General features: G+C 41.1%; 1 protein-coding gene and 1 pseudogene across 1 annotated transcript in view; one reads left to right on the top strand and one right to left on the bottom strand.

The window, feature by feature from the left end:
* bach2a (BTB and CNC homology 1, basic leucine zipper transcription factor 2a) overlaps nt 1–26,208 on the bottom strand; it is a 45,381-nt gene that overhangs the window by 13,396 nt on the left and 5,777 nt on the right. The window lies entirely within an intron of this gene.
* LOC130101501 (5S ribosomal RNA) lies at nt 14,713–14,829 on the top strand (annotated as a pseudogene).

The following is a 26,208-nucleotide window of genomic DNA, read 5'->3' as shown; positions in this document are numbered from 1 at the left end:
AAGTAACAAGACAGCAAGTAGAGTTTCAAAGAGGCAGTAGTTGCACATAAACAGCAAATCTTTTAACAAGGGCAATGGTCTGAAAAATAATGACAGAATGTGTCAAACAAGCACACTGAAGCTCATAAATAAGGATAGATGATTACTTTACAGGCCAGTTGCTACATATAGAAAACCAAAAATGTGTTGCCAACTGTAAAAACTTTAAGTGTATAATAGGGTATATGGGTAGCCATCTTAAGGGAGTCTAATGATGGCTCTGCATGGCCATATAATGGCAAAAGCATATGAGCCTATTTCGCAAGACCAGGTTGCAATAGTGGTAGCCTCTGTTGCACTATTCCTGCTGGTTCCATTTTTAAGATGATAACAATGCCATTGCTTAAAAAAGAAAAGAGTTTCATTCACACCAACTTGAAGTCAAATGTCTCCTGCATGTGGCCTCCAAAATAATTAGATCCAAACATCATTAAGTGAAATTCATTTATGGGAAATTTTGAAGAGTAGAAAATAGAAATTTTATGTATCAACATAAAAATCTTTACTGACACTTTTTCTAAACAAGTGTGTATTTCTTTCAAAACCAATAACAAAGAAATCTTACTGTCCCAAAACTTTTGAATGGTAGTCTATATATATATATATATATATATATATATATTAAGGGTGGAACGGTACACAGAAGTCGCGGTTCGGTTCATACCTCGGTTCAGACATCACGGTTCGGTACGATTTCGGTACAATGGAGGGAAAAGCAAAACAAAAATGCAGAAGGCATTGTATTTTTTAAATAAGTTTTATTAATAAAGGCATATAACCAGTTTATTTGTAGTGCACTGACAATAGTTTATTATAATTAGTTTATTAATTAAATTTATAAAAAGACAAAAAGACCTTGCAATATGTTTGGTAATTGTACCGGAATTAATTTAAAATAAATTTGCTATATTTCAGATCAATATATTTGTTTTCCTTAATTTTAATTAACATTATTAATTAACCATGTAACATTATTCTCATCTGAATTATAAATAATTGATTTCTGTAAAATACTACTACCATTAAAAACACATTCGATTTTCTTTTTTAATCAATGTAGAATGTGTAAGATTAGCGCTCCGAGGACAAGAAATGGAAACCAAAGCAATATGACGAATGTCCAAAAGATGGGACCCACAGACTGTTTTGAAATGGAGTTGGATAAATATGTTTTGCTTTTAAAACAGTGTGTGTGTGTGTGTGTGTGATTTTGGTTGGGTGACAGTTGTAGGTTACAGTTTGACAAGAGCTTACAGTGTGACAAAAGCACAATGCTGTGTTTTAATTGCGAGTGTACACAAATATAAGTAAACACTTTGCAGGTTTAATGATCTGTATGAACAAAATGACGGAGTAGCCTATGTTTTTATGTTTCCACTGTTCGATCGCTGGCGTCTCTCTCACACACTCACAGTTCGATCGCGCCCGCGCCTCTATCTCTCTCTCTCTCGCGCACACATACACCAGGGCTGCCAACTTTTGAGTTCAGCTTAGAGTGAGATTTTGGGGGGGGGGGGGCTTGGGTTATGGGGGAGGGGCTTATTGAGGGGCGTGGCTTGGTGTGGGGAAAAATACAAACACAAAATCCTTGCATTAGCAGAAGTGTATTAAGTATATATTGATTGTCAAAGTATTTGGTATCTGTACAGAATTTCTTGGGAGATTTACATTACATTTAATTTTACATTTAACATTTTAATTGACATTCTGTTCTTAGAAAACAATAATTAACATTAACTACTAGGCATGTCCATATTTGTCATCTGGAAATGCTTTTGTACTGTTTTTATGATAAAGTTATGTAAAATAACTGCTCAGTGCTGCAAAACAAACAACTCTGCTATTGCTAACTTAATTCTATATAAACTATATAACAGGCCTATTACCAGCCTAAACTGGATGGAGACAAGGAGCGCCCTGTAACTCACTGACCTGCCTGCGTTCACATGGTGCGTTCACGTGCTATGGTAATTATGGTAAATACCAAAAGCCGACATGGAAAATGCACATGAACACCCCCTCATGTGGTATTTTCCACTGGGCAACTCGTAGAATATTTTGATGCACGAGTTGCCGAGATGAGATTACCTTTGACCTTTTCAAAATGGCAGAGAGAAACGCAAGAGTTGTGAATGGTAAAAATATGTACTATTCATGATCTAGAAAATATACAGCATATATTATTTACGTTTGAGTTTTGATAAATCATTTTCTTGCTGTAGCAGATGACTTAAGCAATCTAAAATAGTTTTAGCTAAATAACAGGTCTGGATCTCCATCTTTTTACCACATTACGACAACAAAAGCACTTGAACGCAACACACTGGTAAATACCAGTTCACAAGTGGAAAATATCATATTTTCCATAGCACGTGAACGCACCAACAATTCACACGGTGCAGATGGGAGGGAGAACGGCTGACTACACAGTTTATGGGAATAAATTGTGTATTTCCCTCACAATTGTCACAAAAAACTCACACTGTCTGTCTGGTCTCCAGAGCCGGTCCGAGCCTTTTGGGGGCCCTAAGCAGAATTTGATTTGGGGGCCCCCTCCCACTACGCGAAGTCCCCTGTGCTTGACGATTATTGACACAAATGTCACGCAATAATGATACACTATGAATGAATACAGTAAGGTTATGTATTAATACAAAATAAATAGGCCTACTTAATAAAAAATAGATGCCTACTTAAATAAAAAAGTTTTAACTTTTACTTTACTCTTTTACTAACTCTTTAAAACTTCTTAAAACAAACTGTCTCAAAACATATAAAATAAATGATTTGCTAAAATAATGACAAAACTGAGAAATCAGAAATATAATAAGAGCAAGGGTTCAACAATGACAATTATTGTTGAAAACGGTAAAAATATTATTATTTCTCAACTGTCTCAATACAGTGTAACTGTCCACTGGGTTGTGTTGCGAAAGACACGCAAGCTTGCTTCGCCGTGCGCGGTTAGGAGCACGCCGTTAGGAGCTCAACACATCTGTCTCGCATGCACGCTCGCTCGCTATAGATTACAGGATATTTTAACTAATTTGCGGTAAAACTAGTCGATCACGAATGGCTCAACTGGTAGATCTATAGATAAACTTATCTTTCAGGCATTTGACCGACCGGGTTGACACTTCAGCGTGAGAAATCGGGGGTGTGGCGTGAGAGCGTGAGAATTGGCTCAATTGCGTGAGTCTCACGGTGAATGCGTGAGAGTTGGCAGCCCTGATACACACACACACAGCATTGCAATCTTGACATCGCAGCCTGTTCATTCTGCGGTCACACCAAACGCAAATAGAGCATCAAATTTGCGTCTATCGCGTCTAGTTCGACGCTAGTCCTATGGCAAGCCAAGAGGGTCAGAAATACGCCATAGATTAATCGCGTTTAAAGCCAAACTCCGTCAAATAAGGCGTTTTAAAGACGTGCGAAATACGTCAATGACGCCGTATTTGACGGCGTTTTAGTGTACATGGAAAGCGCCGCTTTTTACGCCACTCATCTCGCCATATGACGCCGTAAAAAACGCCGTTTTGGTTGCACAGAGCGCGCGTTATTTTACGGCGTTTTGCTTGTATTATAATGAGCCACGCACACTGATTTCCACAGCCACTAAGTTTGAACTGGTCTCTCCCAATCAATGATGAACTGAGTCAGACCAGACCAATTCAGCACGGATCATTATAGCAAAGGATCATTCGAATCTGTGAATGTTTTTTGTTGTTGTGTGTGTGTGCGCGTGTGTGTGTGTGTGTGTGTGTAGCCTATACCTACACTCACAATAAAAACAAAACATTGTAGCCTATAATGAAGAAAACAAACAGCTTTCCTTTCCGTGAACTTGCTTCTCAAAAGCGATCATTTTGACCATGAACCGAAAGAAATTTCGTGTAGCCTTTTTTCCCACAGAAGTACTACAGGTGCATCTAGCCTATACGATGATGATTCTGTTCTTTATGCAGCTATTTGTGCATGCAGGCTTAAACTAAACCCCTGGGGGAAAAAATGTTGTGTGTTTTTAATGGGTCACTTAACACAGCACAGCCTAATCTTGTCGGTTGAAAAAAAAACCCCAAATTTTTAAATAAAAGTAAACAACAACCTTTATTTCAATGTTTACGTCGATAGGCATAGAAGTTTTTAATAGTTTTAGTTAACCCTGCTGGCTAAAACATCCACAGAACTGTAGCCTACATTTTGCTCTCTTAAGACACAAATATTTAGAAATATACACGAATTAGCCTACTTAATGCCGGTCTAGGAAACAATTTCAGGCCGGGAGTCTCATCCAGCCCAATAAACTTACAGCTTTTGTTGCAAACAAAATGTACATTTTAATAATAATGACTCAAATGTTGGGAAAGTAGGCAAATAACAATGTTATTTTTATTGATTTATTTGCTCCCTTATGTTTTATCCTTCTAAAATGACGGTAATTCTTTCAAAATTCGAATAAAAAGACACATGGCTACTGAACCAAACCTCTCTAAATGATGTTTTATTAACAAAGTTCGGGAGGAGCACGTTCAGATAATTAAACCTAATTAAACACACGTGGAGCACATTCAGATAATCAAACCTAATTAGACACGAGTGGTGCTTAATCAACGAGTTAAGCGCTGTGTATATATACAGCAAACTTACCTCCGTTCATTGACAGTTTAACAGCATCCCTCCACCACCCCATCTCCTCACTTATAGTCCTAATACTCTTACAACAACGGGGGGAGTACTCTGGGTTCGGGCAAAATTCCGAGCTCGGAGCCCTCCCCCCGGACAGCACGCCAAATACGCATAATCTTTACTCTGTTTAATTGATGTAAGTGTGAACTCGTAAACCTCGGTGGGATTTTTATTTATAGGCTATGAACTGATGATCGAAAAGGGCAAAATATTGTAATCTTCATAATTACAAAATATATTGGAAATAACGAAGCTAAATAATAAAACATAGATTTAACACAAAAAAAAATCGGAACACTAAATAATTCTAGTCCAGTCATTTTATGAAAAAAGGTTAAACAAATTGCAATTAACAGAAGCAAACTCAACTGATTTTGTATCCTCAATATGTCCAGAGCAGGGGTCACCAAGTGTATTGTGTACGAGGGCTACCTCAAGGGATAAAATAATCTAGAAGGGCCACTTTTTTAATACTCAAAAATATTTATTATACATAGGCTATAACATGGTGGTGATTTTTTACTTTTAACTTTTTTTTCACCATCATATGCGAAAACTCCTGAAAAAATATGAAAATATATATTGAATTAGCTATGTTTGTGTTCTCTATAAACCTATTGTAGGCCTATGTGTTATCAAAAACAGTAGCCCAAAAATATGGTATGGCTAAATATAAATGCTAAATAAATAAACTGAAATAACTTCTAATAAAAAACATTACTGCATTAAATTTAATACATTTATACATGACTAGCTATAGCCTATTAATATAACAGCATTTTTAATATGAACATACAGGCAAAAAAAGTTTGTTTTACTAGTTAATTCATAAGTTGTGGAGTGAAATGTCTTCTAACTGGTTTGTTCTTAAATGGAACAATGTTTCGCCTGTTTTTGTTTTTGTTTGTTTTTTGTCATCTAGCTTTAATAACCTATAGTCCAGGCGTTTTAAGCCAAAATAGGGGTCAATCGTGAACAAATTGCAACAGAATCAAACTCAACTGATTTTGTATCCTCAATATGTCCTGAGTAAGGAAAAAAAAGCCCCGAAGAATCCCATTGGGGGAAAGTTCCGAAAAAGACCCAAATAGGCTATAGCCAAACATTATTTTTCTTACGTGAATGAATAGGGTAAAAATGTTAACCTTTAGATATCCCAGGCACGGCGTTATGGCGGGCCTAGGCCCAACCAAAATTTTTCTTCAAAAAGAAAAACAACTTTTAATATAGGCTAGCCTATTCTTATTTTGTCAAGAATTATAAAAAATCGGCAATAAGCTCATCATTTGTGCTAAAATAGTCTAAATGTTTATTTTAAAAACAATTTTAAAAAGCTGGTTATGTCTATTTTGATGTTTCTGCACAAGTTCAGCAGACAGTGAATTGGGGTTTGTTCCGATCAGAGCTCGTGAGCGGAGAGCCCATTTCTGAATATTACGCTCCGCTCGTTTATTCCGCAGGGTCGCTCGCTCAGCACAGAATGGCCTGCTGGTTCGAAAATATGTGGAATAAATGGTAAATGGACTGCATTTATATAGCGCTTTCACAGACCCAATGGCCACCAAAGCGCTTTACATTTGCCTCACATTCACCCATTCACACACTCATTCATACACCGACGGCGGTGTCTGCCATGCAAGGCGCCATCCAGCTCGTCGGGAGCAGCTGGGGTTAGGTGTCTTGCTCATGGACACCTCGACACTTGGTCAGGTGGAACCGGGGATTGAACCACCAACCTTTCGGTTTGCAGACAACCTACATGAACCACTGAGCCACTGCCGCCCCAAGAGCCACGGCAGCCCGAATAAGGGCTGCCTCCGACTAATTTTTTTTTTCTAGTCGACTAGTAGTTTTTCATATAAAGCCATTCGTGGACAAATAGTAGGCTATCTTATTTTAATTACTTAAATAGTCTTTATAGCCTACACAGGATAATGAGCGTTTACGTAATATAGCCGCACTCACTCAAGCGCACGACCGCACGCATAAAGCTTGCAAAGAATCGGTAAAAGTAATGATTATGAATGTGTCTAAAATAGCAAGGAGACATTTAATTTTCTGTGTCGCCCGCTGCAAAGATGAAGTTGACGATGCGGTCTCGCCATGAACGCCAGAGACAAAATGCACATTTCATATGGATTTCATAATCAGAGAGTAGCCTAGCCTATTTCTTTTGGTTTTGAATATTTTTGTTTAAAAGTAGACATTTCAAGCTTTCTATAATAGATAGCCTACATTTCTCAAATCTGTGAGGCACAAGCTGAGTTTCGGCGCCCTTCAGTTCACCGCAATGCAAGTGATTCTGCCGCCGCCTTACATTGTCTGCTATAGGCCTATATTTGCTTCTTATTCATTAAATACAGGTAATTGGTTGATAAAAACATTGATCAAAATTAAGATACAATTTATACAAAACGAAAATCTTTTAAAAAGAGTATTTCTAAAAAATAAAAAAACTCAATGAAGTGGTCAAAATCATGTCTACCACTCCATGTCATATCTTTCTCGGCGAACAGCGCCGTTGCTAGGAGGGCGCCAGCGCCTCTGCCTCGCGAGTGGATGATAGCCCTGAAGACGCCTAGCAATGGTATACCTTTAGTGGTAGCATACCTTTATACCTTGTGTCTTCGTAGCGCACTAAGAGACAACGCCAGGTAAGATGCGTATGATGTGTAGGGAGATTCCAAAGCGCTATTCTTTGGTCAGAACCATGGAGAGCGATCGTGGATCGGTCCGTTCACCGAAACTTTTTACAATGCAACAACGCATCAAGCTATTAAAATCTATATTATCTATACTCACAGATAATATAACAGTATTTCAGTAATTTTTATTAGGTTAAACAGTGATTGTAGCCTATAACGTTTTTAATTTAAAGTTTTTAAATTTAAGGGACTTTTAGGGAAATCTATGGGACTTTTGGGCGTTTCTGGGACTTTTTATTTTACCTACCCTTTGTCTTCTGCATTTCCTTACCCTTGTCGCCTTCTTGGCGTGATTTCATGAAAATACTTGTGTATTGTTACGTAAAGTGTAGTTCTACCACACGTAGGCTAGCCAAAATTTACTTACGTTTTATACCCACAGAAACATATAATACTGACGTATTTACAGCACTAAAACGCAAAACATTTACGTATTGACAGCACAAAAACGTAATTTATTTAGCCTACGTACAACTCTACCGACCAACACATTTGTACGTATTCCTATGCATATTTAAATCGTGGCATTAATGTTTTGATTCTTGCATTCAATTGTCTTATCTTATATAATACTCATACATAATAACATTTCGCTCTGTTCGTGCCTTCTGCTGCAAACTCGTTTCGAATTAGACAGTGTTTAACCATTTTTGTAATATTTAGTTTATTTACTGTGACACACAAAAGGCGTAATAGAACCAAAAAACTATTGAACCATTATACACTAAATTACTCCTATAGAACCATTATACACTAAAACACAACATAAATTCACAAAATACATCAATTGGGCCGTCGAGGCCGAGGCGTGGCTATACTTTTATTACTTTTTTTAAGCGTTGTTTTATAACAAATATTCAACTGACTATCATAAACTATGCATAATTTGAAAGCTAAAACACTCAATAATCATGTTTTAAACTTGTTTTTGCAATCAGTACACCAGAGAGGAAAGGGTCAAATTAAATGCAAAAGGACTGTTCATGTAAAAATGAGAAAAATGAACCGCAGTACTTAACTTTCATACCCTGTGTGGTTCAGACAAATCCAAGAAACAAAAGCATACATTTCAATGTAAAGGTCTACTCTCCAAAATGCATCCCACTTTTTAATTCAAAACAACGAAAAAATAGGGATAAAAATATGTGCAGTAAGTGGACATTTTCTAACTTTCAAAAAGAAAGAAAGTATAAGACTTTGTAATACCCATTTGTTTCCATTGCACTGGACAGTGAATAAACCCTCTCAGATGACTGTCCTTTGGAGGAACTAGCCTACCTGCAAGTGCATAAATAACTTTACTTAAATTATACCTGTGCTTTCTGACTGCAATATGAGTTGCAGGATTCCACATCTAAAGGCCTACAGGAGAGTGCACAGACAGAGGAGACATGTGGGCACTGGGCAGTGTAGCCAACTTTTCCTTTTTATTTGTTGCATGAGGCAACAATGCACTACTAGACCTTGCATAATAGGAACTAAGCATTTTTGTCTAGTCTTTTATTATTTATATTACTATATTTAAAAAAAGTAGCATTTTTTTCTCGGATGCAATGTTGTGTAAATCACAACAATCTCGTAGTATTGGGCAATGCATTGATACAAGCAGCGTAAAATATTTTACGCTATATTTGCTTTATGTTTGAAAGCAATCCTTATCTCACTAAAGTTGACTGAACATTGGGTCCAGCATCCTGTGTTAGCTGAAGAGAGCAGTCATTTAATGTTCGCTTGCAGCGCAAAATGAAGCTTCTTCTGTCCATCTTTAGTGAACTGGATTATTTTCTTTGTTTTAATGTCGATAACTCCTTAGGAGCATTGGATTACCACAAATGATCCGTGCTGAATTGGTCTGGTCTGGTCTGACTCAGTTCATCATTGATTGGGAGAAACCAGTTTAAACTTAGTGGCTGTGGAAATCAGTGGGCGTGGCACATTATAATACAAGCAAAACGCCGTAAATAAACGCGCCCTCTGTGCAACCAAAACGGCGTTTTTTACGGCGTCATATGGCGAGATGAGCGGCGTAAAAAGCGGTGCTTTCCATGTACACTAAAACGCCGTCAAATACGGCGTCATTGACGTATTTCGCGCGTCTTTTACGGCGTTTTGTAATTACAACGCCGTATTTTACGGCGTCCAATACGGTTTAAAACGCCGTATTTGACGGAGTTTGGCTTTAAACGCGATTAATCTATGGCGTATTTCTGACCCTCTTGGCTTGCCATAAACGTTTGAAGTGAACGCGCGTTCAGATCTAAGGCGATGGTACACCTTAGATCTTATGTGTCCCTAAAGAACCCGCGTATCTAATAGTAGTTCCGCATTACATTAATTAATTTGCACGCGAGTTTTATTTATTTTTATACCGTGTATTCTCCGTGTAAATTCGTGCCCCAAACCGTGACGCCCGTACCGTTTCGGTTCAATACGAATACATGTAGCCTACCGTTCCACCCCTAATATATATATAATACTTTCAATATTAATTATGATTATGGTGAGCATAAACCTTTTGATGATGGTTAGAACCCCAAAAAGAAAACATGGATAAGACAACATTTTTGTTACATTAAAATTACATGTAAAGAATGTTACATTAGTTAAATATGTTAAACTAATCCAAAGAATAAACTTGGATTGCAGATTAATACATATAAATGTATATTGTGAAATTATATTGTACTATTTATTTTATTTTCTAAGCGAAAGCTAATTTATAAGTAAGATAAAACACTGTAAAAAAATATTAGTGGTTTAGCCAAGTAACCTGGTTTCCATCAAATTTGAAATTGAAATAAAAAAAATTTAGTTAGTACAATGGAGATTGGTTTAATCAACATAAACTCAAAATATTGTTATCTGAGCCACATAAATTATCTACGCTGATTTGACAAAAGAAAAAAATGTTGTGATAAATCATGAAAATATATATTTTTTTACAGTGTACGCGAATTTCAACAACATTATTTGATAAGCAGTCATGTCATGAGTGAGAAAATTTACAGTCAGCCTTTTAATGCAAAATAAACCTATTGAGGATGATAGAAGACCTGATAAAGATTTATTTAGCGATTCTACAAAACTAGATATGGTTTCTCTCTGTTATTCTACTTTATTCAGTTCATTCCTGGTATTGAAAAGTTGAAAGGAGGAACTAGAAAGGGGGATATTCCAATTATTTTGTACCAGTGAAGATGAGCTGTTGAATAGCATTTGCTCACTCTAACACAGCATATTTCACAGCATATTTCTGCATCTTGGCTTTGGTAATCTCAACATCAGCTTGTGAATCATTTACACATTTCCCAATAAATCACATACAGAGCCACATACAGAGAAAAAAATGTCTGTTAGCAGCTGTCATTCGCTTGCTCTGCCCACACTAGTGCGATATCAACACCATGTCAATTCATTCAGAGATGCCGCTCTGAAAGGGAAAAATACCATGCAAATAAACACAGGGAATTACAGCATGTTTCATCATCGACATTGATGCATGACTATGTCAGACAACCATGACCATAATGCAGATGAGCGTCTTCACAATGGAGCTCAAAGTATGGTGCATTGTTATTGCTGCACAAACAGTACAATGAAATATGTTATCAAAAGACAAATTACTCTTAGAAAAGTGATCCACTGTAAACTCATTCAAGTGCAAAACTAGGCGTAATGGTCGCAGTGGAAACATACTATTGTGTCTACTACAGAACTAGCCTATTCCCTTTCTAATCCTCCAGACTGAAGGTCTGCAGTCTCCCTAATTTACACAGCCCCCAATTCCCCGACCTAGATCCACTGCCAAAACCAATATGGCTTTATATTATGGAGTAATAATTTCTTTGATGGAAAATACTGTCATGAGCATGTACACTAGGAACAATCAGTAATTAGATAAAATGTATATAAAATCGGGGGCGCGGGAAGTAGGGATGCTGGGGGTGCGGTAGCACTGAATTGTAATTGCAACGCGAATTTAATTTACATTTATTCATTTTTAGCATTTAGTAATTTATTTGCAATAAACACTTTATGTGGGCTATTAAAAAAATGTTATTCATATGTTAAATTATGTTTACAGTGTGACATCATATTGTGTGTGAAAGAATATGTCCGCACTACTCCTGAGCGCAAGTCCACCGTCAGTGTTGTGTAAGGTAGGCACTAGGCAGGTTTTTTTGTGTTCATTTCTATTTCTTGTTGCTGTGCAGGCTCTTTTATTGTATATGACAGTGTAAACAGCTCAATAACCCTTTTATTTAAAGGCTTAGTTTATGTCCCTTAGTTTAAATAGCGCTTTTCTGGGTACTCAAAGCGTTTTACATAGAAGGGGGAATCTCCTCAACCACCACCAATATGCAGCATCCACCTGGATGATGCGACGGCAGCCATATTGTGCCAGAACGCCCACCACACACCAGCTTATTGGTGGAGAGGAGACAGTGATGAAGCCAATCAGTGTGTATGGGGACGATTAGGAGGCCATGATGGACAGGGCCAATGGGCAAATTTGGCCAGGATGCCGGGGTTAAACCCCTACTCTTTTTTCCGAAGGACATCCTGGGATTTTTAATCACCACAGAGAGTCAAGGCCTCGGTTTAACGTCTCATCCGAAGGACGGTGCTCTTTGACAGTATGGTGTCCCCATCACTATACTGGGGTGTTAGGACCCACACAGACCTCAGGGTGAGCACCCCCTGCTGGCCTCACTAACACCTCTTCCAGCAGCAACCTAGTTTTCCCAGGAGGTCTCTCATCCAGGTACTGACCAGGGTCAACCCTGCTTAGCTTCAGTGGGCAACCAGTCTTGGGCTACAGGGTGATTTGCCTAGTGACAACACAAAAATGTGATGTGCAGTCAAATGTACGGGTGTGTGTAGCTATGCTGTTTAAATGAGCGTTCTCACCGATACACTTGTGTTTCGTGGACTTTTGGCAAGTTTTATATACTTGATATTGTTTCTTATTCAAAAGTGGTGTTTTTAGTACAATTATCCAGTAAGCAAATGCATTCAAATAATCAGTCCAAAACAGCACTAATTTAAAGAAAACCAGGCTTATTTCATCAGAGATGGCAGAGAAAACGTACTCGGTTACTAACGTAACCTCGGTTCTCTCTAGAAGTAATATCTTACGCTAGGGGGGAAACCTCTTTTCCACGAGATATTGATGCCAAAAATTATCCTTAATTTTGAATTAATGTAAAACGCGTTGCGGCAGCATGCAGACATAGGCAAGGCGGCTCGCGTGCCTATTGGCTGTCCTGCGGCAACTGCAGCAGCCTATCGAGAGAGGCCCTTCAGATTCAATGGGGGCGCTTCGCGCCCACCACGTCACCTCCCACCAAAGCGGGCGTGGCCGGGGCCTATAAATATATATTGGGCTGATATATAATCTGTTTTTTCATCGCCAAAGCGAACCAGAGCGTGTTGCAGGCACGGCAAAGATACGCAGTTCTCGTTCCCTCTTCTAGAGAGAACCGAGGTTACGTTAGTAACTGAGTACGTTCTCTTACGAGAGGTTCTCTCGTACTGCGTAATATCTTACGCTAGGGGAACACAGTGTAAAACGCCGTGCGTGCTGGGATCCAACACCAAAGTCCCAAGGGCAGGTGCCGGGGCTCATATAATGCATAATCACCAGGGACTCACAAAGAGTCTGAGAAGAGAGACTATAAGCGTCATTCCCAATAAGTGTTCCACACAGTCAGGGTGAAAATGTTCGGCCTTAACTGTGTAACAGTATGGGTCTTACTTTTGCCCATGGAGTAATTTTATCGATCAGCGAGCGGTGCTCAAGCGGTTGTAGTATTCTGAGCCGAAGCAAAGGGGCAGAAAATACTGATTTTAGACCGAAAGTAGTTTAGCCTGTAAGGTGGGAACCTCTAGGTTATAAAACCTTATACATGTAGACGGGGAGGCCCAGCCTGCCGCCTTACAGATATCCTGCAAGGTAATCCCGCTAGACCAAGCCCACGACGAGGTCATGCCTCTTGTGGAGTGCGCTCTAACACCTAAAGGACACTTCAAGCCTTTAGACGTGTATTCCAGCGCTATGGCATCAACTATCCATCTGGATAGGCTGTTTCGATGCGGCTAGTCCCTTAGCACGTCCGCTGAATGAAATGAAGAGCTGCTCAGTCTGTCTGAAAACAGACGAGCAAGACACATAAGCTCTTAATGCCCTGACTGGGCAATCGAAGCTTGCGTCCTTTTCCTCGTTGTAAACCGGCAGGGCAGACAGGGAAATAACCTGAGCCCTGAACGGTGTGTTGAGGGATTTAGGCACGTATCCATGTCTTGGTTTGAGTATGACTTTCGAGTCATTTGGCCCAAATTCCATACACGTCGCGCTTACTGAGAGCGCTTGTAAATCCCCTATGCGCTTCACTGAAGCAAGAGCCATAAGAAACACTGTCTTGAATGACAGATGTTTCATGTCCGACAAGTGGATTGGCTCGAATGGGGCACCTTTCATGGCTTCCAAAACCGTGGAAAGGTCCCATATGGGGATGGAGGGGGGTCTGGGAGGATTCAGCCTCTTAGCTCCTTAAATGAAGCGGATGACCAGATCGTTCTTCCCCAGTGACTGGCCAGTCGCGGGTTTTGTAAACGCTGCTATGGCCGCCACATAAACTTTGAGCGTGGATGGGGTTCTGCCCTTATCCAGTAGCTCTTGAAGGAAGGAGAGAACTACCGTAACCCCGCAGTCTAGGGTTGAAAAGCCTCGGGCTTTGCACCAGCCAGAAAACACAGACCATTTAGAGGAATAGAGCCATCTAGTAGACGGCGGTCTAGCCTGCGTGATCGTGTTTAACACTCCCTCCGGGAGGTTTGCGGGTACCCGTTGATGGCCCATGTGTGCAGGGACCGAGCGAGCGAGGAATGCCAAATCGAGCCCTTGGCCTGAGAGAGGAGGTCTTTCCTCGTTGGTATTGGCCATGGGGCAGTGCTTGTAAGCTGCATCAGAACTGGGAACCAAGCCTGTTTTTTCCAGAGCGGAACCACAAGTAGCACTGAGCATCCGTTTTCCCTGATTCGTTCCAATACCTGAGGCAGGAGCGAGACGGGGGGGGAAAGCATAGAGTGGGCAGCGGGGCCAGACGTGGGCCAGTGCATCCCTGCTCTTGGAGAAAAACTTCGGGCATTGAGCGTTCTCTTGAGACGCGAACAGGTCTATCTGCGCTCTGCCGAATGTCTCCCATAGCAGAAGGATCGTCTGTGGGTGCAGAGACCATTCCCCTGCTGGAACATTGTTCCTGGACAATCTTCAAAAGCCAGCAGCCATATCACCCTGTAGCCCAAGACTGGTTGCCCACTGAAGCTAAGCAGGGCTGAGCCTGGTTAGTACCTGGATGGGAGACCTCCTGAGAAAACCAGGTTGCTGCTGGAAGAGGTGTTAGTGAGGCCAGCAGGGGGTGCTCACCCTGTGGTCTGTGTGGGTCCTAACGCCCCAGTATAGTGACGGGGACACTATACTGTCAAAGAGCACCGTCCTTCAGATGAGACGTTAAACCGAGGCCCTGACTCTCTGTGGTCATTAAAAATCCCATGGCACTTCTCGTAAAAGAGTAGGGGTGTAACCGCGGTGTCCTGGCCACATTCCACCCATTGGCCCCTGCCAATCATGGCCTCCTAATAATCCCCATCCACTGAATTGGCTCTATCACCCTCTCTCCTCTCCAACTATAGCTGGTGTGTGGTGAGCGCACTGGCGCCGTTGTACTGTGGCTGCCGTCGCATCATCCAAGTGGATGCTGCACACTGGTGCTGGTTGAGGAGAGAACCCCTTATATGATTGTAAAGCGCTTTCGGTGTACAGTAGTACATATGAAAGCGCTATATAAATGGCTCATTCATTCATTCAATCTGTCCGGTCCCAAGTTCAGGTGACCAGGCACATGTGCTGCTCTCAGTGAGCGCAAATTGTGCTGGGCCCATACCAGGAGGCGTTCCGTTAACCTGCAAAGGTTTCGGGATCTGACACCGCCCTGGCGATTTATGTAGGCCACCACTGACATGTTGTCTGAGCGGACTAAGACGTGATGGCCTTTTATTCGGGGACAGAAGCGCCTCAGCGCGAGATTAACTGCCATCATTTCTAGACAGTTTATGTGTAGGAGCTTCTCCCGTTCTGACCACTGGCCGAAGAACGGTCTGCCCTCGAGCAGCGCTCCCCATCCCGAGGTGGAGGTGTCCGTGGACACTACCTGCACACTCAAGGAAGTCCCCAGGTTTACACCTGACTGGTACCAGTCGTTCGCCCCCCAAGGTTTCAGGGCTGAGACGCATTCCTGATTGACCCAGAGGCGAAACTGACCGGAGGCCCAAGCTCGAGGCGGCACTCGTGCTTTCAGCCACCATTGCAGTGGGCACATGCGAAGCAGACCCAGCTGGAGTGTTGATGACGCTGAGGCCATGAGGCCCAGCATTTTCTGAAACCTCCTGAGCGGGACTATAGTGCCGCATCGGAAGGATTTCGCAAAGCGCTGAATGTTCAGTCTGCACTCTGGCGATAGTTGCGCTGTCATTGACAGCGATTTCAGCTCTGTGCCCAGAAAGGATATTTCCTGGCTGGGGAACAGCGAACTCTTCACCCAGTTGACTGTGAGACCAAGATTCTCGAGGTGTTTGAGTAGCATGGTCCTGTGTTCTATGAGCTCTGAACGAGATTGAGCTAGAATCAGCCAATTGCCCAAATAGTTCAAGACTCGCATGCCCTGAAGTCTCAGAGGCGCGAGCGCCGCGTCCATGCACATCGTAAATGTAAGGGGTGCAAGGGACAGGCCGAATGGTAAGACTGTGTATTGATATGCCTGACCCTCGAAGGCGAATCTCAAAAATCGCCTGTGACGTGACGCTATTTGTATTTGGAAATACGCGTCCTTCAGATCTATTGACATAAACCAGTCCCCTTGGCAAATCTGCACGAGGATTTTCCTGGTTGTGAGCATTCTGAACTGGCGTTTCACAAGCACTTTGTTCAGCTGTCTTAGATCTAGAATGGGTCTGAGACCCCCGTCTTTTTTCGGTACCAGAAAATATCTGCTGTATAGGCCTCCTTTGCTCTGAGCTTGAGATAAAGGCTCTATTGCCCCTTTGCTCAATAGTTTCGCTATTTCGGCTCGAAGTAGATGGGCTACTTCGGTTTTTACTGTAGTTTCAACCCGCGCCGTGTAGTGGCGGGGATGTCGAGCGAACTGCAGCGAATAGCCTCTTTTTATAATGTTCAGCACCCATTCTGATACCCCGGGAAGCTTTGCCCACGCATTTGCATGAATAGCTAGGGGTAGAATGAGATCTGGGCTCTGGCCGCAACATAGTGGCGACAGGAGAGCTTTGGTGTATGTGAGCCTGAGCTGACTGTATGTGTGTTGGTTTCGTTTTTACAGAAACCGTGGGACATGCAGTGTGTAGTGTTTGTGGGCACTGGGTTGTGGGCACATTCACTACATTTAATGCACAATTGACATGAGTCGATTTTATTTGTGCGAGCCCTGTACTGTGGCGGGCTGTGTTTGAGTGTAGAAATGAACACTGGGCTGTGGGAATTTTTATTACACTCATAACACCATTAGCTGTGGCCGGAATACCAGAAATTACACTGTTTATGTGATTTATCTGGGTCGCCGTGGAAACGGCATTTGTATGCAGGCAAGCGGGCCGTGGTACCAGCTTGTTTACTGCAAAATACACTGGAACAGTCGCATTTTCTGGAACTGAATGAGCGAAAAGTTTCGGTGGAAGTTTGGCCGTGGCGAGACTTAAACACTGTTGTTTTCCTAGGAGGGCTAGGAAGACTTTGAGGCCTCAGGCTTTATCTCAATCTTTTGCCGGGGCCCACGCGGAGGGGGGGCAGCGGCCGGCAGAGCGTGGTCTCTGGTCCCGGGCTTAACGGCGCTGTGAAGCGGCGGCGGGCGGAGGCTGTGGCTGGGAGCTTCGAGCAGACGGCTGTTTTGGGCGATCTGCTGCGAAGCTACAGCGCTTTGGTAAGAAGTGCTTCATAGCCTGTGACGTCTTCTGAACCTTAGCGAATCTATCCGCAAAATATTTGACGGATGATCCAAAGAGGCCAGCTGGGGAGATGGGCGCGTCGAGGAACGCGGAGCGGCCATAGGTGTCAGCCATAGGTGTCTCTCAGCAACGGTGAGAAAAGCCATGTTCCCGCCTCAATGGGCTGTGCAGCAGATTTCGCGGCGCGAAGAGCCAGGTCCGTAGCGCTCCTCAAATCCGGCACACTGATAGCTTCAGGTCCTTCCTCATCCAGTTTTCGGGGAAGGTCGGTTTGGAAGATCTGCAGTACGGCCATCGAGTGTAATGCCGATACAGCCTGTCCAGCGGCGGTATAAGCGCGGCTGTGCATAGCGGAAGTAGTGCGGCAAGCTTTAGAATGTAGCGCCGTCTCAGCTCGCCGTCCAGCTGAGGGCAGGCAAAGATGGGCTGCTACAGCTTCTTCTACTGGAGGAAGAGAGTGTTATCCTCTGTCTTTAGCACCGTCCACCACGGAGAATCCTGCTGAGACTGAGGTACGCGGTCCCTTTGCAGGAAACATCCATCCAGTCGGTTCTGTGCGGGCGCTGCCCACGCAAGGCCGAGGCTCGCCACGGCCTGTGAGAGCAGACGCATCAGCTCGGATTCGATGCTGGCCCGTTTCCCTGACGACTCGCGGGCAGAGGGGGGAGGTCCACAGAGCTCGCCCAATCCTCACTGTCCGACGCCAGGATAGAGCAGCTGGCCTCCTCTACAGATGCAGCTATCTCGTCGTCATTAATGGCGGAAGCGGCGGTGGATGGCTCGCGTTGTCCGTCGGTGAGCGACTCGAGTGAAGCTGGTGAAGCTCACGGGCGAACCGGCGAGCTTTCACGGGCTGGAGAAGGCTCGGGGACCCGCTGACTACGCCGCTTTTTACGGCGCGGCACTATAGTGGGCGGAAGTGCAGAAAAATGCCAGGCGAGTCCTCAGAGTCACCATGGCAATAGCTCGCAATGATGGCAGCTGCCGCTAGCGAGCGCGAGAGCTGCATGATCCTTACCCAGGCAGGAAACGCAGATGACATGTCCCTATCGCTGAGTGCGGCTCGGCACGAGCCACAGGAACGAGGCATCTTTAAAAAGACGCTGCTCTTTTAGATAGAGAGAGAGAATGTGAGTCACAGCGGCAAACACACACTCGGCAGAGTAAAAGGATATAAACGCCGGAAAGCGTAGCACGTACGGCGACTGAAGGCGGCGAGATGAAGGCCAGCGGCTTCAGATGCAAAGGCTCGTCCCGCAGAAAGCTTTTCTCAGACGGTGCGGCTTCTTCACTCCGGATCCAGCGATGCGTGAGCTTCGCTGAAGAGATGAAAAACCAGATTATATCAGCCCATCGAGCTATATTTAAAGGCCCAGGCCACGCCCACTTTGGGGCGGGAGGTGACGTAGTGGGCGCGAAGCGCCCCCATTGGATCTGACGTCACCAAGGGCCTCTCTCGATAGGCTGCCGCAGTTGCCGCAGGACAGCCAATAGGCACGCAAGCCGCCTTGCCTATGTCTGCATGCTGCCGCAACGCGTTTTAAATTAATTCAAAATTAAGGATATTTTTGGCTTCAATATCTAGTGGAAAAGAGGTTTTCCCCCTAGCGTAAGATATTACGCAGTACGAGAGAACCTCTCATAAGAGAACAGTGACTTGATGTCCAGTTTTCAGTGAATTATTCATTCCAGTGAGTGTTTAGCTTTAAAACACGAGCTCTGTGATATTCTCTACAATGTACAAATTCAGGACAATGTTTTTTATCTATGTGTATGTTGCTGTGTTTAGTAATTCTGAAAATATCCGTGTACAATAGTACTAGGCATATAATGCAGTCAGGTCAATGCGGTTGGTTTAGGGTTTTTTTTGGCATCTCCATGTGGTCCTGTGTTCAGTGTTCATTTGTTTTAGTGTTTCTAATTTAAACTCAACAAAAATCAAGTTCAAGAAAAGAAGTCCATTAGATCCCACATGTAAAAACATTAAATAATTGATTACACAACACAAACGCGGTGACCCCATTTTCCACAGAAACACCAAGACATTAATTAAAAAGTACATATAATTCAAGCCCTCCTACTTCAGGGGGTAATATGGCCGTTATGACCACCAAGAGAAGCCTGGCCTAATTTCATACTGACCTGATTACAGCAGCTCTTCTTTCATTTCCAACCACCGAAGAGCTTTCTGAGAATAATAGGAGTGCTGTCTTGTAAAAATAAAAGCTTACGAGATGGTGAGATAGTTTACCATGCGGAAAAAAGAGAAACTATCGGTCAACAACTTTAATATGATTAATTGTTCTTTAGAAACGTCATGTATCCAAAGCAAGTTACTGTACAACTTGACCAATGAATTTCCATGACAGTTATTGGATAGCATTCTCTACGGCTGCCCGATGCTCTTGTGCTGAGAAAAGATTGATGAATACTTGAGCATATACTCGTAAAATTTATAGGCTAACCGCTATCTGCAGATTCCATGAGCTCATGGTTTCTGTAGCAGGACGTGGCAGGTAGCAGGAGCAGCAATGCAGTGCAGCCTGCTGGCTGATGCTTTTAAACCTGCAGGTCAGTAGAGAAAACCACACAGAACCAAGCAGAATGACACAACACACCTCAGATAAGAGCTCATCTTGGGGGGATTTTCCAGTAGGAGATTCAACAATGACATCATTAGTTTTAACAATGAACTATTGTGCTCAAAATAAGGTTAGCCGTCTCTCTTTCAGAGGGTCACTGTCATATTCACAAGCCTGTATAAAGGACGTGAACAAATGATGTGGGAAATGTCCCACAATGCATTCACAATTGTGTTCACATCTACCCTGCTTCAGGTCCCAATGCAAGTTGGACACAAAATGCCAATGAAAAGTCCTTATAGTCAATATGGAGTAAATACACTTGTGCCAGTTCACGTAGGCCTATTTAAATAAATGACAAGTTATGCAAAATAGTTGTTCATTGAAAGGCAAAGAGGTGTTAGCTAAACAGCTGAAATATCACTCCTCAAGTCAATCAGGGCATTCCTAAGCAGGCTTTCCAGTGCAAAGATAGGGGGTGACTCAATGCCCGAGTATTTTGGGCACTGGTTGCTGAAACAGAGCTTGAATGAATCATGATTTCTCAGACTGAAGTGAGAAGTGACTCATAACGCTCTTTAATATGGGCAGAGGCAACCGTGACACAAAAACACAGCAAGCAAACTATAAATATACACAGGAGCTCAGTGAGGTGCATAAACATAATTCAGTACAAGCAGTACATTATACAATTAGCAGATGGTCATGAGCTAGGCATTAAAACATTATTTTAAACTAAAGTAATGAGTGCGTGCATTACAATAAACTTACCATAAATAAGGGCTGTTAGGCACATAAATTAACTGCTAACAGTTTACAATGGCTTCAAATGTGATTTATACAATTAAAACAGAGTCAGAACTAATTATTTAGAAAGAGATATATAAAAATATTTAAAGGGTTAGTTCACCCAAAAAATAAAATTATGTCATTAATGACTCACCCTCATGTCGTCCCAAGCCCGTAAGACCTCCGTTCATCTTCGGAACACAGTTTAAGATATTTTAGATTTAGTCCGAGAGTTTTCTTCTCCATTGGAAATGTATGTACGGTTTACTGTCCTTGTCCAGAAAGGAAATGAGACATCATCAAAGTAGTCCATGTGACATCAGTGGGTTAGTTAGAATGTTTTGAAGCATCGAAAATACATTTTGGTCCAAAAATAACAAAAACTACGACTTTATTCAGCATTGTATTCGCTTCCGGTTCTGTTGTCAACCCGCGTTCACGAGTCCGCAGTGACGCTGATGACGTAAGATGCTGCTGACGTGTTATCAGTGCACTCGAGCTTCGTTTACAGTCTGAGGGAGACACACGCTGTAAACAAAACAATCTTCGCAAACATGTCTAAGTATTTCGACACAGAGGAAGACTTGCATTTTTTTGCCCAGCCATATTTATTTGAACCCGAATACACAGACGCACCAGATAACACGTCAGCAGCGTCACTGCGGACTCGTGAACGCGGCTTGACAACAGAACCGGAAGAGAATACAATGCTGAATAAAGTCGTAGTTTTTGTTATTTTTGGACCAAAATGTATTTTCGATGCTTCAAAACATTCTAACTAACCCACTGATGTCACATGGACTACTTTGATGATGTCTCTATTTCCTTTCTGGACAAGGACAGTAAACCGTACATACATTTTCAATGGAGGGACAGAAAGCTCTCGGACTAAATCTAAAATATCTTAAACTGTGTCCCGAAGATGAACGGAGGTCTTACGGGCTTGGAACGACATGAGGGTGAGTCATTAATGACATAATTTTCATTTTTGGGTGAACTAACCCTTTAAGAACTTAGTCAATATTCAATATCAATTTATGTGCTATTAAATGGCATAAAGGGTTATTTAATGCCATCATAATCACTTCAACCATCCAAAAAAAACATCCAACCAAAAAAAACACACAAAAAAAACATTCCAAGCAAAGTATATTGAAAATGTCTAAATGCAATGTTAAATACAATAAAAACTCCAGTTAAAAAGTACTCCATTTAATTACAGTATATAGATATATAAACTTTCGTTCAGAGATTTTATGTTTTTGAAAATGTTTTCATAAAAATAAGTATGCTCACCAAGGCTGCATTTATTTGATCAATGTTAATATATTGTATTTAAAATGTAGGTATTTCTTAACATCAAAACAGTTGTGCTGCTCAATATTTTTGCGTCAACACCCATACATTTTTTAAAGAATGATTAAAGGCACAATATGTAAGATTATTTCGCCAAAAGAGGGCGCAGTTTCCAACAATAACAAAGGCGTAGGTTGATGACGCAGTGATGAGCTGAATGATGGGACTTGCTGTCAAGCTGATGGATCTAATAATGTTTATGGATGAGTGCAAACATTCATGTTTTTTAACATTACAGTGGTATGAAGCAGGTCGCGATTGCTAAAGAGACAGATATCACACGCGAGTCCCGCGGATATAAAGGAATAAGGACATTTAATTCTACCGAACTACTCGCAAGTGCTGGATTACTCACACAGGTCAGTTTATTAGACAAATTAAACTTGTGAGGTAACGCAGCGCTGCTTCACTTGGTCTAACATTACACTATCACACTAAACGGCATTTAAATGTGTTGAAAGTTATAATGTTACGTGTTAGTTCGTTTACTATACGAAACTAGCAGTAAGCTAGATCAACATTAGAATAACATAATGACCATATTCTAACATTTCATCATGTTGAGCTAACGTTATATAACATTGATTTGTTTTATGTACATTTGCTCACCTGTCTAATAAAGCTGTCAAGTCGTGACTCGTGACGCTCTGTCGAGTCCAAGTTAGTCGCGGACGTGGAGCTCTCGGCATCTCAAAAACGGCACGCTGATGTTGATCCTCATTTTAGTTGATCCTCATTTTAGTTCTCCTTGTTTGTCCCAAAGTCTGCTTGCCATGGTCTATGTTTGAAAGAAACAAGAACTGCATGCCGCTAAACGTTACGCACTACGCACTACGCAGTTGTCCAAGTCTGTCGCCATGGTTACGTCATGGCTATGGCAGTATGAACGGAAACCGAGGATAGCGGTTTTCTTTCCGGGACAGCCACTTATTTAAAATTGGAATTTCTCTGAAATAAAAAATCTTTGGAGACTTTTGGGATATTGTAAGTACACAACTGCAGGAAACATATCACACTGTGCAAGTGATTTTTGGATATTTTATTACAAAATTCTTACATATTGTACCTTTAATAGAAAATTCTAAAATACAGCATTATTTTTTTTTATCCATTTAGTAATAAAAAAAGTAATTATACTTTTTTTTTATATATTGGAAGTTTTACCAATCCCAATCTTTTGAATCTTTAAAACATGAAAATTGTCAAACAGAATCTTCTGTAAATATTTTGGAGCGACCGTAATGAATCAAAGTGAACTAAAATTACATTTTTGCAATTGAAGTTTAAATTAATTTAAAAGGCACTAAAACATGTTAGCTCAGGTCCATAACACACTATTATACAGCTTTTGATTTGAATAATGTATAAGTAAATGTTAAAATTAACATTAACTAAGGTTAATATATGATCAAGTATCATCTATTGTTAGTTCATTCATATATTGTTAAGTATCATTGTAAGTTCATGTTTACTAATACAGTTAACAAATGGAATCTTATTGTAAATGAGGTTAATAGCAAAATACACTATGCAAACTTAATAGCAAAATACACAAAAAGACATTAAATACATTGCAATATTGACAATGTGGCTTAATTATTAGCTTATGAAGTGAAGAGATAAAGAAAGCTGAACGTTTTTCTCTTGTTGCCTATAGGAACTTATCTACACTATGAGCAATGCTTGACAACACAACAAAACTACCGATACACTGTAATGAACACAGCTGCCTAGACTGCGCTTTTGCAGTTTGACTTGATTGTAACTGGAGCATGCTAGTTTTGTCACGTCATGTCACTCGCATATAGTATAGATGACATGTCAGCATGACCAAGTCCTGGACATCCTTTCTAAACAGATGGTAATTGAGGCCAGCATGGGAGGCAGTACCCATCTGAGGGTGACTGATGGTTCAGACAGCAGGTTGCACCTGATTTGCTCACTACAGGAAAATATCATACATTTCAGAAGAATATCACACAAGTACTATGGCTTCAAATAGCTCAAAACAAATGATTAACAATCTATAAACATTGAAAAGCTTTGAAGATTTAATTTGGCTGTGATCTCACAAACTGATCATGAAACATCAAAAAGGAGGAATTGGGGGGAAAAAACAAACGCTGAAAGGTTTGAGCGCTCATTAAAATTTTCTCATGCTCTACAAATTTGACGAGGAACAAACACACATTTGAAGACAGTTTACTACTTTTTATCCATGTAAGACAACCAAGACAACAAAGGCATGTCAAGACAACAAACGTTGAGATATTTTAATTAATTTTTTTTTTTTTAGATAAAATCAGTTTCTGTACTAATTAATGACGTGACGAGGCAAAATGCTTGCAAGAACGATATCATGAACCATGTTAAGTAGTGTCCTGAAATGGTGTTTTGATTTATTTCCTTTTCTTTTTTTGTATTGTCATCCCTTGGTCACTACTTGGGCAAAACTATTTGATTAATTAAGGCCTTAATTCATGAGAAATTCCCTGTTGTAATTACAATCTCAGAAGCATTCCTGTTTCCAGGACTCAATTATGCTCCTTAAACTGCAGAACCAAATTACAATGACATTTAGAATCACCGCCCTGAAGTTGAGCTGAAGTCCACTGTTGTCATTTCAATAGATCTTTCCTAAATAAAGCACAAGTATATCAATCCACTGGGAATGACCTTTCTTTCCTGTCACTTCATTTTCTAGGATGTCGTCATCTCCTCTCTTATTTCAGCTGAACCACTGACATCACATATCGCCTGCGGTACATCTCAGTCTGCAACAAGAGCATAACTGGACCACTCACTTTAAGTCAGTCAAAGCAAAATAAAGCAACAAAAGAGGTAACAAAATTCAGTGAAATCTAGGATATTCATGATCAAATTACACATTATGAAATGGATAGTTCTGGTCCTGGAAGTTGATTTTTCAATACAGCTGTACAATGTGCTGCACATAATGATGTTCTTTAGCTGTGACTACATTCACAATACAGTTTAGCATCTTGTACCTTAACTGAATAAAGACTATAAGAACGGTATGAACCGGACATGTCATAGAGAGCACGACCCAAAGAGTTTATGAGGTTAAGTGCAACCCACATGTCATTACTGAAACCCATGCGTGTTGTTTACTGCTTACTACGCAGCTGGTTTCCTGCATTCATATTCAGCTGTGTTACTTTTACCTAGTCAGCTGACCTACTTCAAACAGAGGATAAGAGTCACAACTCCGTTTTCATCTGTCTGTCAAAGCGGAAGATTCCGGTAAAAATAAAAATAAAAAAAATGCAGCGGTAAGCATTGTGACACTTATATTCAAAGGAATAATAGAGATGAGATGGGGGTGTAGCTGGAGATTTGTGTATGCTACTTCAGCATGAATGCATCTGGAGGCTATACATTTGGATTTGCAGACAGAAGCTGTAATGGCTGAGATACAAAAATCTTTTGTCAAATATGCAAAAACGTCTCGTAAAGAAATGTTACTAAAGATTATTCTGCACCACTAAAATGTCACTCTTGCACTATTATAAGAAAATTAATATACTCCACATTCCATTAAATCACTCAATATTAAATATAAAGTATATTTATATAATATGTTGCAAGTGAACACACGTCTGTTTTGTATCATTTAAATATTCAAATTTTGTCAAGATTTGTCAAGTTTTTTTGCATTTTATTTGTACTTTTAAAGACAAATGTATCAAATATTATACATTTTTCTTCATAACTAACCCCCCTCTAACCCCCCTCCCTAATGTTATTAGAATTATGTGCAATACCCGCGCCGGAATTCGAGCCCTCTATTCCTCAATCAATTCATTAAACATTATAACAAGAAAAAAAAAAACAAGAAAAATAGAAAAGAATGCCTGTTATCCCATTCATTTTTTAAAACAAATTGTATAGGGTCGCTAATGACCCGAGGTGTGTAACAGTGTAGATATTGTACCTTTAATCGATTTGATAATCGATTAAAGGTACAATATGCAGGATTTTCCGCCACCAGGGGTCGCTAGCCTCTTACA

Source organism: Rhinichthys klamathensis, unplaced genomic scaffold, assembly GCF_029890125.1.
Source record: "Rhinichthys klamathensis goyatoka isolate OS25496 unplaced genomic scaffold, OSU_Roscu_1.1 h1tg000256l_1, whole genome shotgun sequence".
Lineage (NCBI taxonomy): Eukaryota > Metazoa > Chordata > Actinopteri > Cypriniformes > Leuciscidae > Rhinichthys > Rhinichthys klamathensis.
This window is presented reverse-complemented; position numbering and strand designations above follow the sequence as displayed.